Raw genomic sequence first — 14880 nt, 5'->3', positions numbered from 1 at the left:
TTGCTGCAAGCCCAAGCCCTGACGCAAACAAACCATTTAATGACCCAACTGCTGCTTTCTTCGGGCCAAATGGGGCTCTGATGTGGAGTCTCCTGTGAAACTTCCCCTTCCCAGCTGGGCAGGGCCTGAGTGTCCAAGGGGAGGCATTGCTGGGTGTGATGCTTGCCCAGGAGCCCCTCATTCCTTTACACTTTGTTGGGGTTGATTTTTCTTTTCTCAGCCTGCAGCATTTTCTTCATGGTTAGCATGAATCAAGCTGCTGCACGTCTGGGGAGAGAAAGCAGCTCCGAGAAAGAAGATGAAGAGCTTCTGCAAATATTTATGCACCAGGAATCAATCAGATGGGAATGAGTCTCATTTACACAGGAGTTACACCTGTTTGTGTGCTTGTAGCTTCTGCAGCGAGATCCAGGAGAGGCAGCTGTTTGTCACAGAATTGGTTTAGGGGTTCCCCACTAAACCTCAGGGAGAGGATTTTGGGCTGTTCTCCCCACCCCAGCGCAGCCTTGGGGCTCCCTGGGGAAGTGCTTGGTGCTGGGTGGGTTCATCAGCTCAGGGTGGTGCTGATGGGTGCAACAGAGGCAGCTGGAAGCAATTCTGTGCACCCACCCACTGTTTCTATTTAATCCTCCCAGCTGAGCTGGGGCCCAGGCTGGTGGGGAGCAGATGTCCTGTGCCCTTCTCTGGGGCTGATCCTGCCTTGAAGGAGGGTGCCGGTGGTGGGGCTCTGCTTGCCCATCTTTCCTGTGTGCTCCTGGCCATTGCTGCTGCCTCAGGTAGGATCTCTGCTTTTAGGTGTTTCATGGTGAAGGGGGTGTCTGAATTCTGAGATCATCTTGTGAGTGATTTCTCTGTAGACCACTTGTGAAGAGCCTTCACCTGAGCCTGGAGGAACCAGGCAGTGGAGGCAATGTGCTTTAGGGGTCAGAGGGCTGGGCCCCTGCCCTGTTTTGGTGAAGGAGAAAGAAGGAAGGAGAAGCAAGCAGTGACAGTTCTAACCCTGGTCAGAACCAGTTGCTCTAACCCATGGGAACTGATGGTTGCCACCAGCCTGGGAGGAGAGCTGCCTGCTCTCTCAGCTGGGACTGAGTTAGGCTTAAGCTTCTGAAGCCCTTTTGTTAGGGGTGGGGGGACAGCTTAGAGCTGTTCTGAATCAAGTCACGACTGAGCTTAGCAAAGGTCTGTGCACACCCCCAGTGTGTGCTAACACAGATTATCCAGGGCAGTGTTACTCTGGAGGGGTGAGAACTTGAGCAGCTGAACTCCTGCCTAAAATTAAATCCAACTTTTTGTGTGAGGTTTCCAAGCAAACTTTTTTTCCCCCCCTTTCCTTCTCCCTGTGTAGTTTTTGCCTCAATGCTTCTGAAAGGAGTTTTTAAATATTTAAAGCTGGTCAGAGAAAAGCTGTTGTGTGAGTCAGTGCACTATAAATAAAACAAACTACTTGGAATAAATCTTGTTAACAACTGAAGATAATCCATCTCAACCTCAGCACCCATAAATTCCCCTCCCTGTCAAGAGTGAGGCTGCAGCTGCTTTTCTTTGCAGTGTAGACCCCCAGGTTGGCCTTCACTGAGAGGACCCATGGAGTAAAGCAGGGCAGTCATCAATGACAACCCAGCATGGCTAAAACTTCTACCAGGCAGAGAAGTGCTCAAAGATGAGTATTCCTACAGCATCAGCTGAGCTCAAACCACTCAGAGTTCCTTGGTTGGACTCAAAAGCAAATTACTGACAATTGCTGCTTAAAAACAATAGTGTGGGGTTTGTTTAAATTGTTCTTTAGGCTTGGACCTAATGGAGGGTTTTTGTCTTGGTTTTGTTACACCCCCTTCCCCCCCAATCAGTTTCTCTTGATGTATACAAATAAAGAAGCAGGATCATAGACACAGTTGTCAAGAGCAACCTGAGAAGGGGTTTGGGGGAGGCTTGATGTGGATTTTTTAGGGCTATGACTACCAATTGCAAGTGCTGAGGTCCCTGAGAGCAGCCCTTGGCCCTTTAACCAGATCCACCTGGAGTGCTGGGGCCAGCTCTGGAGTCTTCAGCATGGATCTGTTGGAGTGGGGTCAGAGGAGACCACAGGTTGCTGTGATCTCCCAAGGATGGGAGCCTTCTGTTTTGAGGCCAGGCTGAGAGAGTTGGGGTTTTTCAGCCTGGAGAAGGGAAGGCTCCACTGAGACCTTCTGGTGGCCCTTCAGGACTTTGATTGGCTGATCAGAAAGACAGGGACAAGCATTTTAGCAGGGCTTGTTGTGACAGAGCAAGAGGTGATGATCTGAACTAAAAGAGAGAGATTCAAAGTGGATATAAAGAATACATTTATTATGATGAAGATGGTGAGACCCTGACTTGGGTTGCTCAGATTGGTGGGAGCTGTCCCATCCCTGCAATCACTGCAGATCAGGTTGTTTGGGACTGAGCAATCTGCTGTAGTTGCAGGTGTCCCTGCTGACTGTGATGGTTGGACTGGATGACCTTGAAAGTTCCCTTCCCACCCAAATCATTCTGTGATGCAGTTCATATTTTAAGATGACCCCAAGCCTAATTTCACCAGCAGCATCCACTGGTCCCTTCCAGTATTGAGCCTTCTACTAGAAGGTGCAAATGTCTGGGAAATTCCATGCTGTACAGTGCCCTACTTTGCAGCACTTAGTTAAAGTCCTGGGAAAACAGCCAAAAAAGTGAAGTCTTAATTTTTTCTGCAGCTGGCCCATTAGCTCCTGCCTGTCCTTACAGGAGAGGAAACAGGAGGTGAGTTTGCAGCTGAAGCTTTGCTTCCCCAGGGGAGCAGTGTGGTGCCATGGAGATGTTGTGGTAAGCAGCTGCAATGATAAAACTCATTCTGCTCCCTGAGCTGGTCCAGCCTGGACCTGGTAAAGGCTGGATGTGAGAATGTTTGGTCAGTTCTGAGAACAAGGCTTTCACTGAATCATAGAATAGTTTAGGTTGGAAAGGATCTTGAGGATCATCTAGATGCAACCCCCCAACACCTACAAATATCTGAGGGGTGGGTGTAAAGAAAGTGCCAATCTCTTTCTAGTGGTGCCCAGTGGAAGGACAAGATATGAACTGGAACAATGGAAATTCATAGAATCAGTCAGGGTTGGAAGGTACCACAAGGATCATCCAGTTCCAACCCCCCTGCCATGGGCAGGGACACCCTACCCTAGATCAGGCTGCCTACAGCCCCATCCAGCCTGGTGGCCTTACACATCTCCAGGGATGGGACCTGAACAACCTCCCTGGGCAACCCATTCCAGGCTCTCACCACAACTTCCTCCTCATGTCCAGTCTGAATCTATCCATCTGCAGCTTTTCTCCAGCTTTTTACCTCAGCATGAGGAGACACTGCTGTACTGTGAGGATGCTGGAGCCCTGGAGCAGGGTTCCCAGAGAGGTTGTGCAGTCTTCTTCTCTGAAGGCTGCTAAAACCTGTTGGAATGGGTTCCTGTGTGACCTGTGCTAGGTGATCATGCTCTGGAAGGGAGGTTATCTTGGTGATCTCTCAAGGTCCCTTTCAGCCTCTATCATGTGATTCTATGGTGGCGATGGGAGTGTGAGCCAGACTGGAGACTGACTTCTCAGTGACTTCAGAGGGTGACTCTTGAAACATGGGAACTACTTTAAAGAAGTTGAGATGTCCTATATACACCTAAACCCTGTGTTTAGTTTCCCCCCCCTCTGTGCCCAGCTGGCACCGTATGCCTCTTACCTTCTCAGGCTCCATTGGATGCTCAGGCTCGCTCTCTCTGGTGCACTTTTCTTCTGGGAAAGCTTTAGAGACAAGAGGCTCAAGTCCCCATTTTCTCTCCAGTCCCTGCTTTCTGGCTGGATGTCAACACTTCTGATGCGAGTTGGGAAAAATTTCAGCTGGCTAAAACCTGGAGCTTTCTCCCTGGTACACAACATTAGCATCAAACTGAGCACAGAACCTGCTGTGACCTACTTCAGTGTCCCGGGGGAGCCAAGTGTCCTGCAGCGGCTGCTGGCAGCAGTGCTGGTTACGCTGCTTGGGCTGGTGTCAATCACAAGGGGGCTGCAGATGGCCGGGGAGAGCAGCCTGAGTGTTTGCACTTTGTTTTGCTGGGGAACATCAAATTCCAGGCTGGAGGAGCTGGGATCCTTCCGTCGGTTCTGGTGGGAAGGGCTGGAAGAGGTTCTGCAGTCTCTCACACTGTGGAAATGCTGACATGGTTATTTTTACTTCCTTGCCCAATTTCCACCCCTGCCAGAGACCACTCACCCCCTGCATGCCTACAGCAAAGCACTCGTGGTTCTGTGAGGCCTTCTCAGCTTTTCCACTTCTTGATGATAAATCAGCTTCTGGTGACAACAGCCAGAACTTCAACGGCTCATTAAAGTCACTGTTAGGTACCAGAAACCCTCTGGGTGGGAGGATGCTCCAACTGAGCCCTGTGGGTCCTGCTGGGTGCCTCTCCCTGATGGACACCCTCAGGAGCTGGCTGGTGGCTCCTGGCTGCTTTTTCTCAGGCTTTGCTGGAGCCTTTCAGAGCAGAAAGAGGTTGGGCTCATCAGTCAAATGAACTTTTCCTGAGCATGCTTTGTTATTTGGTCTTAAAAGGAAGGAGCAGATTTGTACTGAAGAGTGCAATTAATCTGAGCTGTATTCTGTAGCCATCTCTGAGCCCTCTGAAACACGGAGCAGCGAGTGGATAGAGGCTGTAGTGCTGCACTTCCAATTAGGGTGTCTTCTGCTGAGGTTCATGTGCTGCAGGTGATTTACACCAAGTGCTGGCAGTGCTCTGGATGCTCCAGCTGGATGGGGAGAGAAGGAGGTCAGCGTTCACCTGAAATATGCCTGTTATTAGCTGCACTGCTCTGTGTTTCTGCAAGGCATAATTTAAAAACAATTTTTCTGAATTGCACCATCTGGAGGAGGGAAAAAAAAAATCAATAAATGATTTACATGAGGTTTGGGAGCAAAACCCACCTCCACTGCAGCCCTGGGTGCAGCTTCTACTGCGTTGCAAACTCCAGAGTACAGATCCAGATAACATTCTGTCTGGCATGGGCAGCAGAGCTGCAGCTCATCTCAGGGGGATGGGATAGCTCATCTCAGGGGGATGGGATAGCTCATCTCAGGGGGATGTCTGTAAGAGGGCAAGGAAACTGGTGAAGATTCTGGAGAATGGGTCTGATGAGGAGCAGCTGAGGGAACTGGGATTATTCAGCCTGGAGAAGAGGTAGCTCTCTACAGCTCCCTGAAAGGAGGGTGGAGTGAAGTGGGGCTTGGTCTCTTCTCCCTAGTATCAGGTGGTAAGAGGAGAGGAAATGCCCTCGAATTATGCTAAGGCAGGTTTAGGTTGGGGATGAGGAACAATGTCTTTGCTGCAAGAGTGGTCAGGCGTTGGAACAGGCTGACCAGGGAGGTGGTGGAGTCCCCATCCCTGGAGGTGTTCAAGAACTGTGTGGCCATGGCAGTGTTGGGTTGATGTTTGGACTGGATGATCTTAGAGGGCTTTTCCAACCAGTGCTATTATGTGATGCCTTCATGTTGGGAACACGGGGGATGTGATGTTCTCAGCAGGGGGTGAATGTGTTTGTACCTGCTCCCTCCATCCTCCTTCCTAGCCATGGGGAAGCCAAAGCTGAGGCCACATCAAGGACTTGCCCCACCTCAGCTGGCTGTGAGAGGTGATCAGTCAGCCCCATGTCAGTGCTCTGAGCATGACAGTGTCTGCTCAGTGCTTTGTCCTTCAGACAAATGGTGTTGAAGAACTTCCTCATCTGACCACACTGATGGGAAGGAGCAGCACTTCTGGCTTAATGAAAGGAGGCTGAACGCTGGTGGCGTACACTGCTCAGTCTGGGCTCAGCCTTGATTTGAAGGTGATGGAGAGCACTTGTGCATGATTCTCCTCACTTGAGAAATCAAGAGCTGGTCTCCGGTGATGCTGCTGCAGCTCCTGCTGTGTGGGGCTGCCGCAGGCTGTGCTGGGTGGTGTGAGATGCCTTCCTCAGACATCACCCAGATACTACTGGTGCTGTGCTGTTTGGGATTTGGGTTGTGCTGGAGCTGGAGATAAACTCAAGGTGAAGAAAAGGAGGATTTGAAAAAGGCCAAGCCCAGCTTTACCTTCTGCTGCCTCCCAGCATGGTGCTGAACATCCAGCTGCAAACCAGCAAATCCCGACCCTGCAGCTGCAATTATCTCTGGAAAGCAAGGCTCTGAGCTCAGGCAATGGCACCTAAAGAGCAAGCCAGGACAAAACAGCTTAATCTTATCCCCACCATCCTCCCAACAGCCTGAAATCAGCAACAAACCTCTCCTGCAGCGCCAGTTCCTCAGGTTCTGTGCGGTGCTGACGCACTGGGAGTTGTTGGTGCTTTGTGCCACAGCGAGGAGGATGATGCAGCTGCTTCCTTAGCAAGTGGGCTCCTTCCTTTGGTTAAAAATAAAACATGCAAATTCCCTGTTAGCCGTTTGCTGCTGCGCTTTCTGATGGGAAGGAAAGGCACAGCAGCACCCCAGGAGGCAGGAGCAGTGCTGCTGCGATGTGGTGAGGGACGGAGTGGCTGTCTTTTGCCACTAGGGGTATGGTGTCGGGATCCCATCCAGCACCTCTGCTCCTCACCGGGGCAGATCCTGCACCAGGAAAGCTGCTCTGCTAACATTGTGTCCTCAAAGTGAAGGGTCTTGTGAGGAGCAGCTGAGGGAACAGGAGGTGTTCAGCCTGGAGAAAAGGGGGCTCAGGGGAGACTGCCTGAGTCTCTGCAACTCCCTGAAAGGAGGGTGGAGTGAGGTAGGGATGGGTCTCTTCTCCCAGGGAGCAAGTTGTAGGATGAGAGGAAATGGCCTCCATTTGCCCCAGGGTGGGGGTGTAGGTTGGATATGAGGAACAACCCTTCCTCCAAAGGGTTACCAAGTCCTGCCTCAGGCTGCCCAGGGCAGTGGTGATGTCGATGACTCCATCCCTGGAGGAGTTTCAGAGCCTGGACGATGTGATGCTGAGGGCCATGGTTTAGTGGTGTCCTGGCAGTGCTGAGTTAATGGTTGGACTCAATGATCTGAAAGGTCTTTTCCATCCCAAATGATTGTATGATTCCATGATTGGTGGATTATTCTGCTTTTTAATGTCTCTGAGGGCCCAGAAGATCACAAATTGAACAGCAATTCTTCTCTCTTTGGGTTTCCATTTCCCTTCCCTGGAGTCCCTTGCAGAGGTTCCAGCTCCCCTCTGAGGAGAGGCTTTGTGCAGCAGGGCTGTGCTCTGGGGCAGGTGATCCTTCAGAACCCCAGCAGCCACCAGGTGTCAGAGAGGGACATGGGGTAAATGCTCCTTTGTTTCCCTGCAGGAAAATGTCCCCAGGTAACGATGACCTGCTCTGCTCGGTGCTACCTGCCATCACCAGCTGATTGAGTGTCATTGACCAGGTTCATATCGAGCCCTGTTGCAATTACTGGGAATGAACAGAGTAGGATTTCTTTCTGCCTGGCTTTTGTGGTGCGGAAGAAAGGTTTGTACTTCAAATGATCTTTTTAATTCGTGCAAGCTGTCCCTTGAAAAACCCCTTTAATTCAGGAGAGGCTGGAGGAATGCAGCTCTTGAGGTTGTTCCCCAAGGAAGACTTTGATATCTCTTGTTTTAGTTTAGCTTCTAAATGCTCAGCTCTACCTGAAGCAGCAGTTGATCTTCGTCACAGAATGAGCTTAATCCACATTTCCATGGTCTCCCTGACCAAAGCCATCACCTGCACAGCTCGGGCAGCAGGATGGGGAGAACTGGTGACAACATAGCCTTAGGGTCTTTGTTTATATTCCTGGGTTTATGGCTGTCCAGAACCTAACCAGGCCCATGCCCTACGAGGAGAGGCTGAGGGAGCTGGGATTGTTTAGCCTGGAGAAGAGGAGGCTCAGGGGTGACCTTATTGCTGTCTACAACTACCTGAGGGGTGGTTGTGGTCAGGAGGAGGTTGCTCTCTTCTCTCAGGTGACCAGCACCAGAACGAGAGGACACAGCCTCAGGCTGTGCCAGGGGAGATTTAGGCTGGAGGTGAGGAGAAAGTTCTTCCCTGAGAGAGTCATTGGACACTGGAATGGGCTGCCCGGGGAGGTGGTGGAGTCGCTGTCCCTGGAGCTGTTCAAGGCAGGATTGGACGTGGCACTTGGTGCCATGGTCTAGCCTTGAGCTCTGTGGTAAAGGGTTGGACTTGATGATCTGTGAGGTCTCTTCCAACCCTGATGATACTGTGATGTCTGGTTCTAAGATGGGGATAATCCCTGATCCAGCGGTCAGCTGCTATTCAATGATCTACAGCAGGTCTGCAGGCAGCCTGGGGCTCTGCATGAGGTGAGAATTTTGTGCCTCTGGCAGGTTGTGGCAAAGACATATTCCAGAATCCCAGTGTGGTGGGAAAGGATGTCTGAAGGTTATCTAGTCCAACTCCCTGTACCAGGGAGGTTTAGTTTGGAGATAAGGAACAATTTCTTTGCTTCAAGAGTGGTCAGGCATTGGAACAGGCTGCCCAGGGAGGTGGGGGAGTCCCCATCCCTGGGGCATTCAAGGAGCATGTGGCCATGGCACCTGGGGACATGGTTTAATGGCTGTAGTGGTGTTGGGTTGATGGTTGGACTGGCTGATCTTAGAGGGCTTTTCCAACCCAAACAAATTCTTCACAGAGAGAGTGATTTGCCATTGGAATGAGCTGCCCCTTTAGGTGTTCAAGCAAAGCCTGGATGAGGCATTTAGTGCCATGGTCTAGATGACTGGCTAGGGCTGGGTGCTAGGTTGGACTGGATGATCTTGGAGGTCTCTTCCAACCTGGTTGTTTGTATGATTCTATAAACAAGGTCACCCAAGGTGACTTAGTACTTGTTCCCAGGTGGTACCAAGCAGGGAAGAGGGAAGGTGTTGCTCCAAGTCCCGTTTCTGATTACTTCTCATTCGCACTTCCAAAAAGGGCCTCAAACAAGGCCAGGACCTGATGTTTTGGCTTTAGATTTCCATGCAGAATTGAAGAGCCATTTTGAACATCTAAGATAACTCAGTCTTTTCTGTTGTGGATCTGTGTTGTATTAAAAGTGACAACAAACATGGAAATTGACAATTAATACCAAAGTGCCTTGTTTTGACATCTGTGACAGTATTTAGTGGCATGTTGGCAGTTGGTTAGTTAAAAGTGGTTTTAATCCAGTGACTCTTCCCAGTAGGAAATGAGTTTGGCATAAACTTTCTGTCAATGCTTTCCCTTAGCCAGGTTGGCACGTGGGTGCCAGGAGGCTGTGACTGCTGTGGAGCATCTGGGTGCCATGGGGGATCTCAGGAGGCTTCTCTAGTGCAAGCAATGTTCTCCGAATGGTTTTCATGTGAGCTTTGCTCTCTGGTGTGCATCTTACAGAAGAGCCTTGTCACTGGCTGCCATCCACACCGTGCGCCTTGGTGTGCCTCTGAGAAGATCTCAGCAGCCTTCCAGAATGTGTGCTGTGAGGCAAAATATCAGCTGTTCAGATGGAGAAAATCAAGAGGCATCTCTTTGTTGCAGTTTAGCAGCCTGTGAGTTAACATCTTCCCAGTGGAGCTGTGCTTTTTTTCCCTCTGTGGCAGCCAATCCCAGCTCCTCTGGTAATGGTCTCTGTTTTAGATGTGTGTTTCCTGCCTTTAGAACCTGGTACAGATGTAGGTTCCCTCCCACCTCTTCTCCTGGGTGCAGACAACTGGAAGTGATTTAAATTTGCATTTTTTTCTGATGTAAATGCCTCATTTTGAGTCTGAGCCAATCTATTTTCCACTGCTGAGTGTGACCCAGGCCAGTTGTGGTACAAAAGCACCTGAAGCATTCAAACAAGCAGTTAAAGAGGGTCTTAGCTTGGTACTTATCTGAGTTTCTTTATGTTGATTGTGCTCCAGATGTCCCCTTCTATTTCCTTCTGTCTAAAGCTGGTTGTGCTCTCTGGCTCTCACCTGATTATCCTCCTGTGGGTTGAGCTCTTGTTTCAGTACATCAAAGGCTTGACACCAAGCTCTTGAGCTGCTGGTGGCCACTTCAATCAGCTGCTCTGTTCAGTTTGGTTAGGTGACCTGAGATGGTTCTGAAGTGACTTCTCTGGGCTCCCTGGAAGCTGCTAGCTGATTTGCAGCAGGTGAACCTGAATCAATCACACTGGAGTCAAAAGATGATAAAGATTAGTAAGGGAATGGAACATCTCTCAAGAGGAGAGACTGAGGGAGCTGGGGCTTTCTAGCTTGGAGAAGAGGAGACTGAGGGATGACCTTGTCAGTGTTTACCATATGTAAAGTGTGAGTACCAGGAGGATGGAGCCAGGCTCTGCTGGGTGATGCCCAATGACAGGACAAGGGACAATAGGAAATTTAATGGAGACACGAGGAGGAATTTTTTTCCCTGTGAGGGTGACAGAACACTGGAGCAGGCTGCCCAGGGAGTTGTGGAGTTTCCCTCTCTGGAGATATTCAAAACCCTCCTGGATGTGTTCCTGTGTGATCTGGTATAGGTGATCCTGCTCTGGAAGGCGGTTGGGCTGGATGATCTCTCCAGGTCACTTCCAGCCCCTGACATTCTGTGAGTTTGTGAAATCATTGCTGTGCATCAAGTGAGGCTTACATCTGTGGTTTTGCTCTGTTTGGGGTTTCTGTTCTAGAGCAAGATAAAGCGAGTGACTAAATATTATCTTCTGGAGTACTTTCCCTTGTAAAACCTCCTTAACTTTGAGCTGCTGGTGGGCCAGGAGATCCTGTTAGTATTTTTTTTGGGGGGAAGCATTTATCTTCCTTGGGGAATCCAAGCACTAATATCATTAAGGTAGCTCCTCATAGAAAGTTTATGTCTCATCCTGCTGCACGGTTTGAAGCAAATTACATCTCTAAGTGTGAAAATAAAGCTCCCCATGGCTGACTGTTCTGGCTGGACAGAGAACCTGAATACCTATCCTGTGCTTGAAGGATTTCAGGTCTGGTTTACGTTCTGAAATGCAATATCCAATTTGGGTGACGTTCAAATGAAGGTGGCAGCATGGAAATTTCAAGAGTATCCTGTAGAGCTTTCCTAATTTTGATAGCACTGGGCCTGGCAGCTTTAATGTGCGGTGATGATGATGATGAATATCAAACCCCAGGATGCCTTTTGTAGTCTGGCTGCCGCATCCTCTGCGGGCAGCGGGGTCCTATCACAGCATGATCAGTGGCTGTGAAGGTTCTCTGATGGAGGTGCAATAAAACACACCTTTAATTACTGACACAATTAGTTCTGCTGATGTTCACGGTACATTGTACAGGTCATCGGATGCTTCATGAATATTTATGCCACCATCCAATAACCAGAGGCATAAAACAACTTCTGTTGGAGTCTGTTATTTCATCTGCCATAAATACATGCTGCTCTACAGAGCGTTCAGAAAATGCCTCCTTTGACTTGAAGAGCTGCAGTTTGCTGCTCTTTCATTTTGCATGAATTTGTCTGGGCTTGTGAATGTGTCTGGACACTTTTTGAGTCACTCTGAACTAGCAGGACAGAAGTCTGCCTTCAGACAAAGCAGCTGCAGAAAGTGATGTTCAACCTTTCTGCTTAAGAGCATCTCACCTCAAGGTATTTGAATGCAGGTGGAAGCTCTCGGGTGGGAGGAGAGGAAAGTTGATTGTCATCAAGCCTCGTCCACAAAGCAGGTCAGAGCTGGATGAGGTGACAGAATTATGGCTGGGATGTGTGCAGCAGAAAGCCACACAGTCAGCAGGGAGGAGAAGAGCCATTCTACAGACAGCAGTGCAGGCAGCTGGAGCAGGGCTGGTTTGAGAGCTGTCCTGTGCCTTGGCCCATGGTCTCAAGATCTCAGGCTGTGGATTGCTTCATGCCTGGGAAAGGAGATGGTTACTGTAGGTGGCTTCATTTCCTACCTTCTAAATGCACCTTCTGGAGATGACTGCCCCCCCACAGGGGTTTTACTTTCAGCACTTACTGTAGCTGTGTAAACTGGATCACAGTTGTGGTCTGAAGACATCTGGACATGGATCGGTGGGGCTGTGCATCCAGGGCTGCTGCTCCTCACAGAGCAGAATCTTTATGCATTTCAATTTCAACACCTCCCCCCCACACACACACGCAAAGGAACTGCCCCTCAAACTGTACAAGTGCTTGCAAGCAGCAAAAAGACATTTCCTTCATTAGCAAACTCTGCCATGGGACAGGTCAGAAGGTGAAGCACTTGTGAAGCCAACATTGCTTGCAGCACAGTGCTTGAAGCAGAGACTGCTCCTCCTCAGCAGCAGCAGCTTTTTGTGCCGTTGCCTTCCCCCCACCCCCTCCTCCCTTCACCCCTCCGTTTTCTGATTCACCATGGGATGTGGTGAGGAGTGATGCTGTGTGATGCTAGCCCAGCAGAGCAGCCTCTCTTGCAGAGAGCTTACTCCTCCTCTTTCATCAGCACTGAGCTCCATGTGTCTGTAAATGAAGTACCAAAGGCTGTCCTCATGAGATGCTAGAGTGCATCTGTGGTGTGCCTGATCATTTTCTGGTGGCAGGGGTATAACATATGCCAGATGAAGTGGTAAGGACCAGCACCTGGGTGAGTACCACATTTCCCCCTGCTGTCGCCGGGAGCTGGGTGCCTCCTTTCAGTGTGGAGCTCATTTCAGGGTGCATGCAGAGTCTGAGCTACTCATAAATAATCCCATCTGGCTGCCACCAACGTTGGTGTTCCCAGGGCTCCATAATTAAGTGTGAGTCAGAGCAGCACGGCGTGCGCTCCGAAGCAGGGTGGTAGTAAACAGGATCTTGCCATCTCCAAGAAAACTGCTGACTTCCAAAAGCAGCTCCTTCCCCTCCCCAAAAGCATCCCAAACACGTTGGTGCTCACTTTGTTGTCCATGTGCAGCTAAGAGTGGCAGCTCACAGTGTTGCAGCAGCGTTGAGGGCAGGGATTCTCCGCATACACTGGGCACTGGTGAGGCCACACCTTGAGTACCGAGTTCAGTTTTGGGCCACTCTCTATGAGAAGTACCTTGAGGGGCTGGAGTGTGTCCAGAGAAGGGCAATGGAGCTGGTGAAGGGTCTGGAGAACAGGTCTGGTGAAGAGCAGCTGAGGGAACTGGAATTGTTTATCTGGAGAAGAGGAGGCTGAGAGGAGACCTCATTGCTCTCTACTGTTCCACAAAAGGAGGTTGGGGCCAGGTGGGGGTTGGTCTCTTCTCCCTTGTATCACGCAACAGAAGGAAATGGCCTGAAATTGTGACAGAAGAGGTTTAGGTTGGGCATGAGGAACAATTTCTTTGCTGCAAGAGTGATCAGGCATTGGAACAGGTTGCCCAGGGAGGTGGTAGAGACTCTTTCCCTGGGGTGTGCAAGGAATGTGTGGCCATGGCACTTGGGGACATGGATTTCTTAGGTTGCTGGTTGGACTGGATGGGCTTAAAGCTATTTTTAAACTGAAACAATAGATCTTTTAAAACTGAAATGATTTTGTGATACTATCATGTCTAAACAAATGGTCTCCTTGCAACCCTGCCATTTTAATTACCCTGTTGGCCTGAGTTTGGTTCCTGGTGTTTGAACATTGCCTTGTGTTTGGCAGAATGAAGTCTGGGCAGCCCAGCGGCTGAGTAAATACATTTTTAATCCCCTCACTGTTAACATCGTTGCTATTTGTGCTTGCAAATCCCTACAGTCAACAGCAGACCCTACCTGGGCAGTGCTGCCTTCAGCCCACCCTGGTGGCAGACCTTGCCTTCCTCTCCTGGTGCCTGCTGTGATACTTGTTTGATTTTTAGCTGTCAGTACTTATGCAACGTTTCCCTTTTGCCTGCAGTTTTTCAAGGTCGGGTTCAGGTTTTAGTTGTGCAAACAGTGAGAGGCTGTGTGGGCAGCTGGAGAGCTGCAGACAGGAGGTGTGTGCAGTGCCAGGTGAGCATCTCCAGGAGCATGTTGCTGAAGTGGTCTGCAGGAGGTGTGCAGAGCAGGGGAAGGTTCCTTCAGTGTAACCCTTAGCAAATTTGCTCCTGAAGGATATGTTGAAAAGCTTCTCTTAGCTCCAAGATGTAGCTCATTGATTTGTCTCTTCCTATCGGCGTGCTTTCTGACCTCAGTGCAGCTCTAATGGCTTTATCTGCTGGCTGGTGCCATGCAGAGGAAAAGCAGCTCGCTCTAAATCTAAGGAAATGACTGGAGTCTGGTGTGGGTTCTCTGTCCTGACAAGATGTAGTTGTGAAGTTGGGGCAGGTTTGAATTTTTCAGCACCAGCTCACCCTCTATGGGTTCTGCTGATGCTTGTCTGAACTTGGTGGGGATCAAACCTGTTTCCAGGCTAATTTCTGCAATACTTGGAAGCTGTTGTGACACTGAAGGATTTGGAGCTCCAACACCATTCCACACATTGCTCATTTCTGATTTAGGAGTCCTGTCCTTTTGCCTCCTGTACATGGTCTTCCCAAAAGTGAAGTCATAAAATCAGCCAGGTTGGAAGAGAGCTCCAAGATCATCCAGTCCAACCTAGCACCCAGCCCTGTCCAATGAACTAGACCATGGCACTAAGTGCCTCATCCAGTCTTTTCTTGAACACCTCCAGGGATGCTGACTCCACCACCTCCCTGGGCAGCCCATTCCAATGCCAATCACTCTCTCTGGCAAGAACTTCCTCCTAACATCCAGCCTAGACCTCCCCTGGCACAACTTAAGACTGTGTCCCCTTGTTCTGTTCCTGCTTGCCTGGCAGAAGAGACCAACCCCACCTGGCTACAGCCTCCCTTCAAGTAGCTGTAGACAGTAATGAGTTCTACCCTGAGCCTCCTCTTCTGCAGGCTGTTCCTGATCCAGGCCAGGATGCCATTGGCTCTCCTGGCCACCTGGGCACACTGCTGGCTCTTGTTCAGCTACTATCTATCAGTACCCCCAGGTTCCTTTCTTCCTGGCTGC

At 50.0% G+C, this 14880-nt stretch overlaps 1 long non-coding RNA gene across 1 annotated transcript in view; it reads left to right on the top strand.

The window, feature by feature from the left end:
• Nucleotides 1-663: 663 nt before the first annotated feature.
• Nucleotides 664-14880, top strand: part of LOC135184995 (uncharacterized) — a 41355-nt gene continuing 27138 nt past the window's right edge. Inside the window, exon 1 of the long non-coding RNA XR_010306315.1 lies at nt 664-776. This is a non-coding gene — a long non-coding RNA (uncharacterized LOC135184995). The remainder of the gene's footprint in view (nt 777-14880) is intronic.

This window comes from Pogoniulus pusillus, chromosome 22, assembly GCF_015220805.1.
Source record: "Pogoniulus pusillus isolate bPogPus1 chromosome 22, bPogPus1.pri, whole genome shotgun sequence".
Lineage (NCBI taxonomy): Eukaryota > Metazoa > Chordata > Aves > Piciformes > Lybiidae > Pogoniulus > Pogoniulus pusillus.
The sequence above is the reverse complement of the archived record's forward strand: the minus strand, read 5'-3'. Positions and strand labels throughout refer to the sequence as shown.